The following is a 16,833-nucleotide window of genomic DNA, read 5'->3' on the forward strand; positions in this document are numbered from 1 at the left end:
GCTGTAGAGTGCTTCCACCCGCTCCATGGGCCTTGATGTTCACGAGAGTTCCTGGCTCCTATTACACCTGCAGACCATGATCTTTTATCTCAGTATTGTGCGGTCCACGGCTGACATACCGGTCCCGGAGCAGCCGCAATGCAGGCTGTAGTCCTCCAGTGTCCGGTCCGAGGGCAAATATGTGCTGTGCTATCGTTTTGTACCAGGACTGTTGGGAAGAGACACTGGTTATTGCAGAGCTCTCCTAGGCAGCGGCCATCATTGTCGGCTGCAAGCCATGCCCCTGACCTTGATTATTTGCTTACTATTGCTTCATTTGATGGTGACATGAGGCATGTGTATGTGGGCCCCAGTGAAGTAGGCGACTTATATATGGATGATAATAGTACTGTGGGGGAACATGATAACAGTGCATTGCATATCAGTCACAGAGGACAGACACAGCACAACATGTGGTTCAATTCATACTGGCCCATCACAGATTGACTGGGCTCACCAGCCGGGGTGACGCAAGGGAACATATGATTAGCGGACACATCCGTAGAGATCATGCCAAGATTGTTTGGCATGAAAAAAATTAAGGCAGAAAGTCGCTAAGACCGTAAACAGTAGTAGGCATTACTAGATATAAAGAATCTATCAGATCACAGGTAAGGTAGAATCTTAGTGCAATCAGAGACAGACCACATGGCTTGTTCAATAAACATATGCTAGAAGTGGGCAGAATTTCATATTATAAAGAAAGTCTTCGTGTGTGTTTTTGCCATTGCTTTCTGATTTGATGTACTGCCTTATGCATTGGGTTCCAATTTGGTAGACCCATGCTTGGTGAAACACGGAGAGAAGGTAAGAGATCTCCCCAGACAGATTTGTGTATCACTGCATTCATGTAAGCTGGGTGGGACACTCACTAGGAGGCAGGCTTTCCCACACCACTTTAAAGGGTGCTCCACGTGTGACCTCTCGTCATTCCCATTGGCTGTGTTGTGGGACTTTGGAGGCACACCTGCAGTGACAGATTGCTTTTCAAGATGAAGAGGGAGCAGAGGAGAGGACACTTCAAAAGAAGCAGAACCCCAAAATAAACTTCAAAGACTCCGACCCTAAATCACATTTGGTGTCTGAAAATGGACTATAAGAAGAGGAGTTTGAGACTTTTAAAAATGGTCATCATTCAAGCAGCCAGACAGGATGTGTGTGGTTTTTGCCTGTGACTAGTGCTGGAGGCCAAAGTTGTCTAGTCTCCCTGCAAAGTAAGGGAACATCATGCAGGGAAGGTCAAGGTAATGTTTATTTAGACTGTGGTCTTTAAACAATGATAAAACTGATTTCAGTTTAAAACATTCTACAGCATCATTTATCAAAAATTCACCAAATAAATACATAGTTTAAAATTGGATGGCAGTGGAGACGGACCTTCTTTGGGTGACCTTGCCCTTTAAAAGGTTATATACACAAACAAACATTTTCTCTTAAAAGCTATATAATTCATGTATATATAAAATCTCTAAAAGTTATTGCTCATATGCATTTAGGAAACTTTGTATTATCTTTATATAGTTACTTAGTGCAATTACAATTTCAATAGTAGACATTTCTGTAAGTAGGTTGACCACCTGGGCCTGCGTCTTTGAATCGTATTTTAAAAATAGTGGACAAAGGTATAGTTTACGCTGCTCTAGAATTATTGGGAAGTCTAACAAGATTTTTATTTTTAATTCTTCATTTACCAACCATGGGTTTATGCCAGTTCGCAATCTTAGTATCTCCTGTCTGTACCTATGCTTTGGTAAAATATCCAGGTCAGGGAACCAGTTTTCATTAGACCATGACTCCCTCATGAAGTGTACAGATTGTTTCCTGCCCAGATATTCCATGTCTGTTCTTCTAGACACTTCTTGCCCATAATATTTCAGCCCACTTTTGGTACATTCTACTCGTAAGGATTTTTTGCAGATTTCAACCTTTATATGCTCACAGGCCTGCTCAATTTTCTTCCTATTCGTTTTTGTCCACTTTAAATTACTGGATAAGGTTCTCTCTTCTGCACCATTGGGATACTTTCTGGCCATTCTCTTTATCCAGGCGTTTCCAAAACCTAATCAAAGCTATTTGGGATTGAACCCCCAGGCATTTATTCCTAGCTCAGATCTTATTGCTTGTACCATTGATGACCGTGGCAAAGTCAGCAGGGTTTTCAGGCATCTTCCTTCCTCCAGGTCCTAATCGCCTTTACTGCTCAAATAAATGACTTCTGCACCATAGAGTAATTGTGAGAGTATCATTGCACTGAACGCCTTTAACAGCGGTAATTGGGACATATCTCTGTAATCGTAGTTAATATTTTTTAGACCACAGATTGATGTGAGGGCTTTTGCTTTCTGAGCCTCAAAATGCGCATGCCACTTTAGTGTCCTATCGAACCACATCCCTAAGTAGCGATATTCATTGACTGATTCCAATTTCAAGTCACCTAAAAACCAATTAAACTTAATATCTTTTTTTCCAAAATAACATTTTTGTCTTTTCCAAATTTACTGTTCAAAATTTCCTTTCACAGTATTGTCTAAATGAATTCAGCTTTCTTTGGAGGCCTAGTTCAGTCTGGTCTAGAATCAATCAATCAGTACATTTATAGAGCACACTACTCACCCACGAGGGTTTCAAGGTGCTGAGGGTGGGGGGTGGTGCGGGGGGGTGCTTCTACTGCTCGAACAGCCAGGTCTTGAGGTGTCGCCTGAAGGTGAGAAGGTCTTGGGTCAGTCGGAGGTGGGTGGGGAGGGAGTTCCAGGTCTTGGTGGCGAGGTAGAAAAAAGATCTGCCGCCTGTTCTTGTTCTTCTGGTGCGTGGTATGGTGGCGAGGGCGAGGCTGGCTGAGCGGAGTTGGCAAGTCGGGGCGTAGAACGAGAGGCGTTTGTTGAGGTATTTGGGTCCGGCGTTGTGGAGCGCTTTGCGTGGGTGAGGAGCTTGAACGTGATCCTATTTTTGATGGGGAGGCAGTGCAGGTTTCTCAGGTGGGTGGTGATGTGGAGGTGGCAGGGGATGTCCAGGATGAGACGTGCGGAGGCATTCTTTATGCGTTGTAGTCTTTTCTGTAGCTTGGCCGTTGTCCCTGCATAGAGTGCGTTGCCATAGACGAGCCGGCTTGTGACGAGGGCTTGGGTGACAGTCCTTGTTTCCGCGGGGATCCATTTGAAGATCTTTTGTAGCATGCGGAGGGTGTTGAAGCAGGAGGAGGAGATGGCGTGGACTTGCTTGGTCATATTTAGCGATGAGTCCAGGACGAACCCAAGGTTGCGTGCGCGGTCGGTGGGAGTTGGTGCTGTGGCCCAGGTGGCGGGCCACCAGGAGTCGTTCCAGGCGGAGGGGGATGGTCCAAGGATGAGGACCTCTGTCTTGTTTGTGTTCAGTTTCAGGGGGTTGATCTTCATCCATTCGACGACTGCCCTCATTCCTTCTTGGAAGTTGGATTTGGCGGTGACTGGGTCTTTGGTCAGGGAGAGGGTCAGCTGGGTCTTGTCGGCGTAGGAGATAATGTTGAGGTCGTGTGGGGCTCATGTAGATGTCGAAGAGCGTCGGGCTGAGTGAAGAGCCTTGGGGTACGCCACAGATAATCTTGTTGGCCTCTGAGTGGAACGGGGGTAGGCAGACTCTCTGGGTTCTGTCGGTGAGGAAGGAGGAGATCCAATCCATGGCCTTTCCCTGGATCCCTGTGTTGTGGAGACGTGTTTTTAGGGTGTGGTGGCAGACCGTGTCGAAGACAGCTGAGAGGTCTAGGAGGATGAGGGCTGCGGTTTCTCCGTTGTGGAGCAGGGTTCTGATGTCGTCGGTGGCGGCCATGAAGGCGGTCTCGGTGCGGTCTCGGTGCTGTGGTTGCTGCGGAAGCCAGACTGGGATGGGTCGAGGGAGCCGTTGGTTTCAAGGAACTTGGTCAGTTGCTTGTTGACTTCTTTCTCGGTGACCTTCGCTGGGAAGGGGAGCAGGGAGATGGGCCGGAAATTCTTGAGGTCCTTGGGGTCTGCTGTCGGCTTCTTAAGGAGGGCGTTGATTTCAGCGTGTTTCCAACTCTCAGGAAAAGTGGCAGATTCGAAGGAGCTGTTGATGATATCTTGGAGGTGGGGTGCGATGATGGTGTCTGCTTTGTTGAAGATGTGGTGAGGGCAGGGGTCGGATGAAGAGCCGGAGGGATGGTGTTCATGATCTGGGTGACGTCTTCAATGTAGACGGGGGTCCAGCGACTGAGGAGGGCGGTGGGGGGCGTTGGTTCTGCAGCTGGTGGAGGCGTCTGGTTTGCGAAGCTGTCGTGTATGTCAGCGATCTTGCGGTGGAAGAAGGCTGCGAAGGAGTCGCAGAGGTCCTGTGAGGGGGGGATGTTGTTGGAGTTGGAGCTTGGGTTGGAGAGTTCCTTCACAATGCTGAAGAGCTCCTTGATGTTGTGTGCCTTGTTGTCTATGCGCTCTCTGAAGGCCGTTCTCTTGGCGATGTGGATGAGCTGGTGGTGTCTGCGTGTGGCGGTATTAAGGGCCTCGAGGTTTTACGCTGTCTGTCTTGGCGTCAGGCTTTCTCTAGGGTTCTGCTGGATCTTTTAGAGTCCTTGAGGTCCGTTGTGAACTATGTGGTTCTCCTGCTGTTGTGCTTGTTAGGGGCGAGGGTGTCGTCGCAGTTGCTGATCCACTGTGTGAGGTTTCCAGCGGAGTGTTGGTGTCCGAGGCATTAGCCGGGGTGCCCTGGGTGAGGAATGCTGTCAGCTGGTCAGTGGTGACTTTGCTCCAGCATCTTCCGGGGATCTGCGGCGGTTGGATGTGTGCAGTGAGTTTCTTGTAGGAGAAGTGGATGCATCGGTGGTCGGTCCAGTGGAGAGTGGGGGTGTGGGTGACCGTGACGTTGGTGCTGGCGGAGAAGATGGGGTCCAGCATGTGGTTTGCGTGGTGGGTCGGAGTGTTCACTAGTTGCTTCAGTTGGAGAGGTTGTCAAGCAGGGTGGTGGTGTTTTTTTCGTTGTGGTTCTCCAGGTGGAAGTTCAGGTCCCCCAGGAGGATGTAGTCTGTGGTGGTGAGGGCGTGCGTGCTGACGAAGTCGGCGATGGATTCGCTGAATTGTGGGCGTGGACCCGGTGATCTGAGATGAGTGTTCTTCTGAGGGTGGTCACCAAATCGTCAGCATACAGAAGATAGGGCACTTTTTTACCATCCATTCTTGGGCTTGCGCTTCTTTCAAGCTCTAGATAGGCAGGTAGATCAGATAGAAATATATAAAATAGCTGAGGGGTCAGGACGCAGCCCTGCCTAAGGGTGTTTTCAATTGGTATTTTTGGTGTCAGTGACCCCTCAGTATCTTTAATTACTTAAGCCCAGTTACCTCGATGTAATTCTTTTATTATAACCAGCAGGTATTCCGGAATGTTTTTATTCACAAGAGTTTCCCAAAGACAGTTCCGATCTACTGAATCGAACGCTGCTTGAAAGTCAACGAAACAACAGCAAAGCTTACCAATTTGCTCTGTTGACTTACGTGCTATTGCCCATAGGGCTAAGCAGTGATCTACCGTGGAGTGTCCTTCTCTAAAACACCCCTGTTCCGCGGGTACAATTGGGAACTCCTCTACCCAAACATTTAGCCTATTCAGGACTTTATTTGAGAATACCTTTTCTCTTATATCTAGCAGATTGATCAGCCTATAATTTTGTGGCGCTTCCATACTGCATTTTTTATAGATTGAGCTGATTACAGAGCCCTTACAGTTCTTTGGGAATCTCCCTTCTGCTAATATTATTTGGAACAATTGGGAAAAGAATCTCCCCCACCACTTTATTGTGATGTAAGTATTATTGTTGGGAGATTGTCTGGTCCTGCAGCTTGGGTTAAATTCAGTTTCATTTTTGTATTTTCTACATTTTGTTCAGAGAAATCTGATTTGAAATCTTCCATTAGCACTTGCCAGGGCTGGGGCTCTGCAACTACTGGAGCACCTCAAGGTCCATACAGTTCCTTCAGGTACTTCTCCCAGGCTGCCTTGCTAACGACACAGTTCATTGCTCCTGCCGGGGGAATCGGCTGCAGCTTTTACCAGCTTCCAGAACTTTCTTAAGTTTTTTGATTCTATCAATTCTAGCAGATTTATCCAGCATTTTTCTTTATACGACCTTTTTGCGTCAGTGACCATCTTTTTATACTCGCTTTTCAATTTATTAAGATAGCTCTGTCTCCCTCGGTTACATGTTTTCCTTAGTCTTCTTGTTACTGTCCTTATTTCCCTTTTTTTTATTTTGGCACTCGGTGGAGAACCATTTGGGTCGGCTAATCGGGATTGTTCCATGTTTTCTTTTATCTTTTTTTAGTTCTATTCAGAGGCTTGGTACTACTTGGTCTTTCTTCCTCTCATACCATTCCAGCTTTTTACTCCCTAGATCCCCCAATTCTACCTTATGCTAAATTTCCTTAGTTTTTCCAAGTATTCTTCGGTCAACCGTGTTATCATTCGTTTGGGGTAGTCAACTTGTTGTGGGATTATTTTCTCTCTATGTTCCCTAGTTCCCCCATATGTAATCAGTTGCAATGGATTATGATTGCTGCCTTCACTTTGGGGTATCTTGAATACCCGTACAAGAGAAAAATTCCAAGCAAACATAAATACATAATCAATTGGGCAGTTTTCTGAGCCTATTTTAAATGTCTTCTTTGCAGGGCAATCTGCTTTAAATCTGCCATTCAGGCAGAAGAGACCCTTCATCCCTAGATAATTTACCAAGTCTATGTCCTGACTCTGGGATTCACAGGCTGGAAACTGGCTTGGTTTATTCCGTATGTGTCAAGTAATTCCCTATGCCAGAGGTCAGCCTTCTTTGGATTCAACTTATGGTTGAAGTCCCCCATAATAAAAAACACACCTGAATCATACTTTTCACATATAGAGTCTATATCCTCTTTAAAAGTCCCAAGCTCAATTCCATACTCTGTAACATTCTCCCATTGCATATATACATTAATTACAATTACATTTTCATATTTCTTGTCCTGGATCAACAGAACTAATCTACACACCAATAGCCATTTACATTTTACTTCTAACAAAATCACATTTCTTGTTACTTTTGTCAAAAGAAGGGTCATGATCCCCCTTGCCGGACGTCCAAACCTTTTTTTCTTGGCCGGTCGATTTATTTGGAGGTAACCTTTAAAAATAGGGGTTTCATCGCATATCCAAGTCTCTTGCAAGCAGGCAAATTCCATGTTATTTACTTATTTATTTATATGCTCTTGTTTTATTTTGTTTCCTAAGCTATTTATATTCCATGATAGGAGACTTAGACTATGCGACACCCCCTCTTCCTCTTCCACCTCACTTATACCACCATCTTCATCCGTTACCCCATATACTTCTTGGAGGGTCCTGCGAGACTACTTCTTTGGCTCCAGTTACCCCAAGAGTTATCATTTACTGAATTGTTTACCACTATGTTCATGATGCTACCCTCTTCTTCGTTATCCTTTAGTAGCCTCACCTGTCTTCTACCGAGACCTGCATGGCATTTTAGGAAGCTACTTCCTGGTTGCCCATTTTCCTTTAGTTTACTCTCTGGGATTAATCTTATACCTTCCTGAAGTATCTCGCTCGCCGCTTTCCCAAAGGCCATTTTTACCAGGTCTGAGTTAAATAGTACTCTTGTAATTTCCTTTCCATTTGTGTTTTCTATAAAGCCCACCTGTATCAGACCTTTTGAACCTATGCACCTCAAACTTGGGCATTTAGAGAATGAGAGTAGGATTTGTGCCCTATTTAAGGGGTTCATCTTCCTTAACTTCCTCCCCCTTTGTCCAGCTTGCTCTGGATCAAGGTACAACCATTTGTTACTACCTACCTCTAACCCTTTCTTGGGGGATTCTAGATCTACCTGTCTGTAGTTTACCCGTCCGGTAAACCCCATTTTACTTTCTACTTCTGGATTATCCTGAAGCTGAGTTGCTTCTCCTAGGCTATAATACCTCTAAGTCTTCATGGTTTTTTCCTCATATGGTGGATTTACTATCTGGTTTATGTTTAAAATTTTTGTTTTTGATTGCCCCTTTCTTGGGCACTTGGTACTCTAATTCTTTACTTGTACGTTTGGGCCATTCCTCTTAACCTCAACTATAGGAGTCTTGACGGGTACCAATGTCAGAGCGGGAGAAGTTAAATTTGACTCTTCCTCCCTTACCTCTCTTTTTCCCTTTGTTACTGTTTTAGTTTACCTCTTCCTACTTGTCTTTCTTTTCGTTTGACCCCTTGCGTATTCCCCTCTTCTTTTTATCAACATTGGACATTTAGATATATGACTGTTGTTTGAGGATTCTACTGTATCTCTACCTACGTTCTTTTCTGTGGGCTGGGGGTCCGCTGCCAGTCTTAACATATGTGGCATTTGCCCTCTAATTCCTACCAACTCCTCTTCAATGTTTTTTAAATACAGCTTTTGTGTTTTTAGGACCCCATTGTTCAACATAGTTACTTCTAAATTACCCTGGAGAGTTTTCTGCAGCATCAGTAATAAGTCCATCATTGAGTGTTGCGGAAATGTCAAAGTCCTGGAGGCTATTTCTCTGAGGGCGGATGGGCTTCCAGTTCTTGGTATTTCCTGCTGGGTTAGAATTTTTATCCCAATTGAATGTTGTAATAATCGGTTTGGTGAGTCATCCCAGACAAAATTTGCCCCTTGGCTTTCATTTTCCATTAACCCTGTATTCTCTAATTCAGATACATGCCCTGTGAATAGTTTTGGGGATGATGACAGACGCAGGGCTGTTATTTGTTCATTTTGGCTCAGAAGGGAGTGATTTATTAAAAAAAGAAGCCTCCATTAATTCCTCTGGTGATACTCCCGTACCATTATCAGTTGGGCACTCCTCCTCGGTTTCCAGGGATAAAGTGGGTTGCTCTAACCTTTTGTAATGTTTCCCTAGAAAATCCTTTATAGATTTGGTTGCTGAGGAACTACCTTTAGATTTAGGTGCTGATTTAGAGTGGTTTTGAGCTTGTGGAGACTTTTTAGTGGCTTTTTTATTTTTCCTTTTTTGGGGAGCCCTTTTACTGTTCCCACCGGGGCTAGCCTGGCTTTCCTGGCTCTCTTCCAAGGTCCTGGACCCCTCTGGTAGCTTGCTCCTCCCTGGGCTTTCCTCCACTGATTCCTTACAGGATTTTTGCTTCTTCTTCTGAGCCATCGTCCTTGGTTCAGAACTACTCCTTTTTTTGTTGGGCACTTCAGCTCTGATAATACTGTGCGAATTACTTTTTTAAGAGGTAAGAGTATTTCCTTGCAAAGTCCTTACTTCACCCCCCTACAGTTACCCCCTAGTCAGCCAAGGGTAACAATTACTGGATTTTTAAAGGGGCAATGGAGTACTGCAATTGTTCACTCAGACATAACCTCACTTACCTCTGTTGTTGTGCCCTTAGCCCGCCATGCCTGCCAAGCTGTGTTTAAACTTCTCTTTATGTGACACTGGGCACTGACCTGGTAAACTCCCCCTCCCTTTGTTCTTCCACTGGGAGGCAACAACCGGTCATTCCTTGTGCCTCCACTCCTGGCCTTGCACTTCTGAACTGCCTGGGGCAGGTGCCACTAAGAACTCTGCTTTCCCTGCTTCTGGAAGTTCTTTTCAACCCACTGCAGCCCTCTCCTGTCGGCTGCCTCCCCCCCGTGGGTGACGGGGCTATTCCCCTGTGGCAACAGTGGCCTTTTTGCCTTGTCCTCTTCTTTTCCCCTTTAGGGCATTTCTAGGTTTCAATTCAGTTCGACCTTTCCCTTCCTTTCAAGGGCCTCCGGGGAACTTCCAAGCTGCTCAGCCGGCCCTGTGGTGCGCTGCTCTGCACATGTCCCACGGCACGGCTCGCTTCTACTTGGCGGCTCCGGGTAGGCTCCAAGTAAGCTCCGGGTGCTCCGAGTGCTGTGCTGCCGTTCTGTGTTGGCTCGGCACCCTCTCAACGGGCTTGATGATCTCGGCGAACTGCGCTCCATGCACTCGTTTCAACGGTTCTCAGGTTCTCAGCTGGCATTTAGACAGATGAGGCGGGGCAGCAACAACAGAGTCATGCAGGGAATCCAAGACCACCGGGCCTGGAGCCAGGAGTACAAGTGCCTGCCGGCTTGCCAAATGTACCATGCCCTGTGAGAAAGAGTAGAACGTTGGAGGGACAGAGTTCAGTGGGGAGTCCTTTTGAGTGGACACCCTGAGCAAGGTGTGAGAAAATGTCTGCTGAATAAGGTTGTTGCTTGTGTTCAGGACAAAGGCGGTGGCCCTAGAGAGGGCTGCCATGAATAGAACCACATGTTGTGCTGTGTCGATCAGGCTGAAGCCCATACATAGTGACAAGTCATTGACCTCATATACCAGGAGGGCTGCCATGAAAAAGACTGCTATGTGGTAAATGCCGTGACCTTGTTCCATAGTGGACAGCGACCCCATATCCCAGCAGAAGACACCCTGAAAAAGACTGCTGTGCAGTAAGAGGCGTAACCCTATGTGTTCCTGGGCACAACCCGGTATGCTAAGAGGGGCCATCATGAAGAAGGTCACCGGGCAGGAGTCTGTGTGCTGTGGAATGGGGTGACACCATATGCCAGCGGGGGTCACCGGGAGCAGTGTAGCCTGATCTGCCATCCACGGCCAAAGAAGTGGGAACGCCTAAAAGTGATTATTTGGCTAGACAATGATTTATTGCTGTTGCTGCATGCAATTTGAGTTGTGAGTCTGTGTTCACTATCCTGCATCTACACCTCCCCCGAGGGATCCTTGGACTGCTCAGACCAATCTACCTTGTGAGTCAAGTGTAAAAATCTTACTTGGCCCAGTTAACCAGAATCCATATTAAGTTAAGTTCTGGAACATCAGGAGTAAAAGGCCTCAACCCTCCACAGTTGGGCTCAATAATGCCTACTTGCCCCATGGCCCTCCTAAAGGTTTCTGACAAGGCCACTTTTGTGTGCTGAAACCATGGCTTCCAAAGAAACAACACTGAATTTTATACTAAAAGACCAAACTAGCCTCAGTTGGCGTTCAGTTTTTTTGCAATCATTAAGTATTGAATTTTATGAACCAACCGAGATGCTAAAAGCTCGGTTCATAAAATTCTAAATTGGATCTCATGAATATATTAATGAGGTAGTTTGCAAACCATCTTCAACATCTCCATCCACATTCCTGGACACCGGGAATCATGCCACCATCATGCCCCTGCTTAAAAAACCATCCGCTGACCCAGCAAGCTTTTCAACTATAGACCGAGCTCCCTCTTAACATACCCGAAAAAGGTCTTAGAGAAACTAATCAACTGACGCCTCACTGGCCACCCCAGCAACCACCAGTTCCTTTATAGCAGGCAGTCCTGGCTAAAACTTAACCACTGAATAGAAACAGCACTCATCGCCACTACAGATGACATCTAATGGATCCTTGACAGAGGAGATACAGCGGCCCTAATTTCTTGGACCTCTCTGCTTCATTTGCCACCATCTCACACCCCATCGTCATCAGGTACTTGCACAAGATTCACATCCAAGGACCCACTCATCCCTGGATCTGATCCTTTTAACACAAGCTGTTTGCCTGACACCTTCCTCCTCGGAGGTCTGCAAACTCATCTGATAAGAGTAACTGGAGATGCATCACTCAGCTTTACCCTCTTCTGCATATTCATGATCCCTCTGGGCAATGGCTTTCATGTACATGACATCAACATCCTCTCCCATGTCAACTAGACCCAACTCATACTCTCCCTTTCTGACAAAACCCCCAATACAAGAAACAAGCTCACAGCTTGCATGTCCTAAGTCTTTAAATGGATGAAATCCAACATTCTTAAACTCAACACCACAAAGATAGAAGTAGTGATCTTCGGCAAGAATATCTCACCATGGTACTCCAACAGATTGCCAACCGAACTTGGGCCCATACCCAGTACCTATGCCAGGAACCTCTGAATAATCACAACCTAGTCAACAGCAAGTTAGACTACAGGAACGTCCTCTATGCTGGGATCACCACACAACTCACTAGAAGACTACAAACCATCCAGAACTCAGTGGCCAGACTCATCCTCAACCTCCCTCACGGGACTGATATCAATATCACACCACACCTCAGGGAGCTCCACTGGCTCCTGATACACAAACATGTTCATTTTAAACTCCTCAGACACAACTTCAACCACATCAATGCTAAAGTAATTCTCCTTCAGTGCTGAAAGTGCTTGATTCCCATTGTTCATGACGAGCTGAGCTCATCATGAGCACACAAGCAGTGTACTGCATGACGAGCTGAGCTCGTCATGAGCATGGAAGGGGTTAAAGGACTACATAACCAAGGCCCAACCTACCTAAGCAGTAGTATCTTCTTCCACCAACCACCCAAACACCTCCACTGAATAGGATTCTTATTCGTGCATATATCAAACACATAAACAGAATCAAATCAGGAGGATGGGAACTTTCTTATATGAGTCCTAAAGCGTGGAATGGCCTACCACTCTACATCAGAGCCTCTTTCTCATTTCTTGAATTCCACAAGATGCTGAAGAATTTGCGTTTTTATTAACCAACATATGATAGGCAGTGCTAGGCACACACACTCCTGCTCCATTCTAAGATACCTTTGTGGGTGATAGTGCAGTTTACAACTGCACGTGCCAAACACATAACAAATCATGGTCATCACAGTATTGGTGGCCTGTTAAGGAGAGCAGACCACTATGTCTGTGATTGTCTTCCAATAAAGTAAATATATTTTAAATGCAGTCATTTTCCTTAAGGGTAATGGTGCTGAGTTTAAAAAAGAAAGTTTATTCATTTTTTAAAGTTAATTTGAGAGTTGTTAGTGGTTCTCCAAACAAATTAAAAAATTGTAAGGAGCAATGTTATCCAAGGAGACCCCTTTGCTTTCACTAATGGTTTAAATGTAAGTAATTTTTCAATGTTTGCAGACATATTTTTCGTGCTAAAAATCGAGTGCCTCGTACTGATTTGATATTTGAAAGGGATTTCTATAATATACACCCCTTTCAAATACCGAATTGGGATCCATTTGCAATCCAATTTTAGGAGTTGCTAAAAAAATCTAAGTCACTTTTTCCCTATGCTCTTCACCTAAGGCTCCCAGACTTCAGGGGAGAGTCTTGGGATTTTAGGGCTTGTCTTATTAGTTCTGACCTCTTTTATGGAAACCTTCTATCAATGTGCCTGCTCTGGTGGCCTTGACCTGAAACTAACTACCTCTGACCCACTGGGTGTTTGTATGACCAGCAGTCATGAGCCATAGTGACTCCAGGGTCTCCAATTTCCTTTTTTAGCCTAAGTGTACATCTAATGATTTAGGAGGGTCTTGCACAGATGTCTCTTCCTTTGTTTACCTCTTGATGAAATTCTGGCACCCTTTTTATCTGTAATGCCCATCGTTGTTCAATCAGAAACAGGCCCTAATCGCATGTCCTTTTTCCTGCACAACCTCACACACATTATATAACTTTTTTCATGAAGTCAATATAACTTATTTCACACTACATCCAACTAAAAATATCAGATTTTTGGTTATTCCATTCAGTGACAAATATTTGCAGCTCTTCGAAGATCTTCACCCGAAAGTGATGGGGAATCCCTAGTAGCACCATTTTTACCATAGGGGTTACCCCAGCTTCAAATTTTAAAGAAATTATCTGAATTGCTCCAAAATCTTTCCTAGAGAACATCCAACACGTGTTTCACCGCTAGAGATGGCACGCTAAGGCCTTTTTCAAGGCAATAATCTTAAAAATATGTCCAATGGTCGTCCTGGTGAATGTTATGAAACTGTATACAAGCTACAAAGCTGAATGTCTCTGTGATCCTATGTTGGTTTGGACATATTTTTAAGATTATTGCCTTGAAAAAGCCCTTGGTGTGCCAGCCATATGGGCGAAACACATCAGATGTTCTCTGTTTTCTTTCATTTGTCTAGAAAAAAACAAAGAACTACGTAAAATTCATGGTGTATCTGGCATTTAGGACATTTATCAAAGGAACTCATGCACATATATTTGGCACAACCTGTCTCACTTGTAATTAATTCTAAGACTTTGCTTGTTTTTGGATGTAATCACCTGACATGTTTTTGCCCCAAAAACAATTGCGTCCTGTCTGGTTGTGAATGAACCCCAACAGCTCACCCCTCAAATAAAGTAATCTTAGTGATTAAGACTACTCTATTTATCTCCCTTACATACTCCACTGACGACCCAGCGGAATTAGGGATGTTGGAGGATTGGCCATTAGTGCATCCTCCCTAATTACAGCGAGCAAACACACAGACAGTTTGAATTTTCACACACTGTAATAAAAAGCTTGGTGGTAATAAAAGGTAAAAACACTTTAATGACCCCCATGCCATAGGAGAGATGTCCCATGGTGTGGGGGCATTGCTTGTCTTATTTTCAAAACGAAAATTTTACTTTGGGGCAATCTTGTGAGAATTCAAATAACGAGGTGTCCAGCAACATTGTTGTATGCATCCAATCTGAAAACCACTGGGAGGAAGAAGTTTAAAGTATTTTCAGAAGTCAAGGAACCTAAAGACTCCTTGACCATGGTCGAAGACTGCACTCATTAATCAGATATAATGCCATTGTGTGCTGTACTTTAGGTAATACGCTACAGAACATTAAACAGTTTAAAACATGTGTGCACTTGTGAGGGGTAATTGATGAGGGAAAGAAGGCTCCTCGAAAAAATGTTAAGCTTAATATCTCAACACCTAAGACTGTATCCAGAGAATTTTGAGAACCTGATAGGGGAGTTGAGTCTTGAGATTGTGATGTGGACAGAGCACCCGCTCCAGTTTTGAGGGACTGGGGTGGAAAAGAAGAAAGCAGTAGTGTCAGATCGCAGAACTAACTGAGGCACAGAAAGAGGCAAACAAAGAAGTGATGACAAACAGGACAACGGAATAACACCATTTAGCAGGTAAAACTACATTTCTGAGAGTCAGAGTTGTAGCTTCTAGGTAAATAGTGGCAATTAGAGTGTGTAGGCCTGACTCACACCAAGCTCACTTGTCTGGCCATAGTGGTTGCTGTTACTCCTCACTCTTCCTATGCTAGTAAGGATGTGTTAGCTTGAGCAACTCCTTATATAAAAGCCCCTGGCAATTACATTTTTGGTCATTTGTGCAGTAGTTTAATGTTATTTTCGGAGATAAACAAACTCAAGCGTCTGCACAAGCAGCATTCCCTTCAACAAGGAAAATTAGACCAGGCATCTTACATCAGCCGGTTTATGAAACTCCTGTTGCAAGCTCTTTGGATGGATGAATCAGGGGCAGTGGCCTCCTATCAAGGTTTGCTGGAAGGACTGAAGGAGGCCCTATTTTTAGTTGTTAATGGACCCATTGCAAGTATAGCATTTATAATTCTCACTATCCAGATTGATGCTCAGCAAACACAAAGTCAACACAAACAATGAAGAATTTCTGCTAAGTTGATTTCTCCCTCATCCTCTACCATGCCCAAAGAGAACTATGGTTCAAGAAAAGATGTCTTGGACTGTCCAGAATTTGGGCAAAGGCTGGTGACTAGGTAGAAAACGTAAGCAGAAAGAGGAGTACAGCACAAGCAAGGATCACGCAGGAAGTCAGAGGAAAAAAGGGATCCAAAGGGGAAACCTGCTCAAAGGATAAAAGTCCCGGAAAGGACAGGCATTCATGAGGTGATTTATTATATATATATATATATATATATATATATATATATATATATATATATATATATATATTCACTGAAAAAACCATAGGTTATAAACCATATATAGTTAGGGATTAGCATTTACAAAACCTTAATTTACTCGCACAAAACCATAGAAATTTGCATATATAGTTAGTTGCAATAACTATATATCGCGCACCCGCAATCCACTGCTGATGATGTCACATATTACATCATTCATGACATGGTCAGTGACATCACTGATGACATCACTGATAACATTATCCAGTGACTGTATGTTTCTGTAAAGTTAAAATATGTCTTACATATTAAAGAATGAGTGCATGTATAAGTGTCTGGATGAAGCATTTAGTAGGTGCATGACTGACTGTATGAGAGAGTGATTAAATGAGTCTCACTGAGTGCATGGGTTAGTGACTAAACTGACTTAATTTGTGCATCATTATATCTGTTCTGTAAACTGCTGCATGTGTTGATCAGTAGCTATATGAGTAACTATATGGGTTATTGATTGGTTGCCCAAGTATTTGTATGGGAGACTGAGTGTGTGAGTGGGTGGCTGGGAGCTGTGTGACTCTGTGCATAGATGTGTGAGCAGTTGATTCACTAGATGTATGGGTACAAAAGTGCATGTGGAAACAGCTGTATGGGCGGTTGACTGTGTGCATGAGTGTATTGGTGAGTGAATGGATATCTCAGTGCTACATGTCAAAGTAAGTACATATGTAAAACACAGTACATGTGAGAGTTGACATATATAAATAACTGTGCATTAGAGCCAGTGAATGTGTGAGTGGCTGTATGGATCATTGTGAACTTGTATCAGGGATTGTATAAGAGAGTAAATATGTGTTAGTATATGTTTGAATAAGTAAGGTGTGTATAACTGTATAGTTGAGGAAATGGAGGTGTGATTGATTCTTTGCATGACTGACTAGGTGTGTGAGTAACTCCATGGATGAGTGACAGTCTGTGAGTGTCTGTTTACACTGAGTGTATTTAAGGTTATATTAGAGCCTGAAGAGGTTCATCGTATTATCACATGAATGATGTCATCAGTGATGTGATCAGTAATGTCAAATGAGATGTCATCAGTGATGTCATCAGTGATGT

The sequence above is a fragment of the Lissotriton vulgaris genome, chromosome 4_1 (assembly GCF_964263255.1).
Source record: "Lissotriton vulgaris chromosome 4_1, aLisVul1.2, whole genome shotgun sequence".
Taxonomy (NCBI): Eukaryota; Metazoa; Chordata; class Amphibia; order Caudata; family Salamandridae; genus Lissotriton; species Lissotriton vulgaris.